General features: G+C 59.8%; 1 protein-coding gene across 2 annotated transcripts in view; it reads right to left on the bottom strand.

Moving 5' to 3' along the window:
• Positions 1–1,181, bottom strand: part of PCBP4 (poly(rC) binding protein 4) — a gene marked incomplete at its 3' end in the record, with an annotated part of 5,066 nt that overhangs the window by 2,832 nt on the left and 1,053 nt on the right.

Below are 1,181 nucleotides of genomic sequence, written 5' to 3'. Positions count from 1 at the left end.
AAGACCGAGGCTGGCCCCCCCCCCTTGCAAAGCCACGGCAAAGCCACTGCTCTTACCTTCCCATGCATCAGCATCCGCAGGGTGAGAGTGATGCTGAGCTCGGGCTCCTCCTCCAGCCCCGCGTCGGAGCCGGGCCACAGCGGCCTGCGAGTGTGTCCACGCTGCGTCCCGGCTGGCTCTGGCAGGGCCAGTGGAAGAGGGGTTAGAGAGGGGTCCGGTTCACCCTGCCCCTGCCCTTACGGGAGGATCACAGAGCGGACCACCAAACTCCAGGAAGGAGAGACAGCACGGACCTTGAGTTTCAAGTGTCCCTGTGCCTGGCATGCTTGCGTGCATTTCACTGAAGTGTAACCCTGGCCAGGCCATCTAACCTTCTAGACCTCCGCTTCCCCATCGGTGAAAGGGGATGCCAGTTCCTACCCACAAAGAGTTAGGAGCATTAAAGAGAGAGAAGCCTCTCTGCTAGGTGCCCAGTCTTCAGAAGCATCTCCTTTCCCTCATCCAATAGCGAGAACTGGGTGGGAGCCCTGGGGCCAGCAGATGGGGTAGCGGTTATGTCTCTGGACTCCCACATGGCTGACTGCAGTTCGAGTCCCAGGCCTGGTGGTTTAAAACTCAAGCTGGGCACATGTGTGTGCATGCCCAAGATCCTGGAAGGAGAATGGAGAGGGACTGTGGTGTAGCCATCTCCCCCCGGGGGGGGTGATTTCTCACTTTCCCTCTCTCTGTCTCTCCCTGGTGAGGGCACACCCCTAAGAGGGAGCCCTATGCAGTCCAGAGAGAAGATCCTTCCTGTCCTCTTAGAAGGTAAGAGGGGACCCCTGGGGATTGGGCCTTAAAGGTGGAGCTCAGGTTGATAGTCTGCTCCAAAGAGGCACTGTATCCAGGGAGGGATAGCCAGAGCAGTGACCAAAAAGGGGGGTCTGAGAGGGAGGGCGGCCATGAAGGTGGCGAGGCCCGGGAGGGACTCTCTTGACTGTCCCTGCGGAGGTGGGGGCAGTGCCATTTAATAGACCTCCTGCCCATTAGAGATCTCTAGAGCAGAGGGTCCCTGAAGACAGGTCTGGGCAGGATTCATCGGGCACTGGGCTGGGGTGCAGGGTGGGGAGCCAGGGGAGCTGCCTCTATGCGTGGGTTTCCAGCCCCTCTTAAATGCAGACTGTAGAGTGGCCGGGGGGGGG

The sequence above is a fragment of the Tupaia chinensis genome, unplaced genomic scaffold (genome assembly GCF_000334495.1).
Source record: "Tupaia chinensis unplaced genomic scaffold, TupChi_1.0 Scaffold147003_1, whole genome shotgun sequence".
Taxonomy (NCBI): Eukaryota; Metazoa; Chordata; class Mammalia; order Scandentia; family Tupaiidae; genus Tupaia; species Tupaia belangeri.
This window is presented reverse-complemented; position numbering and strand designations above follow the sequence as displayed.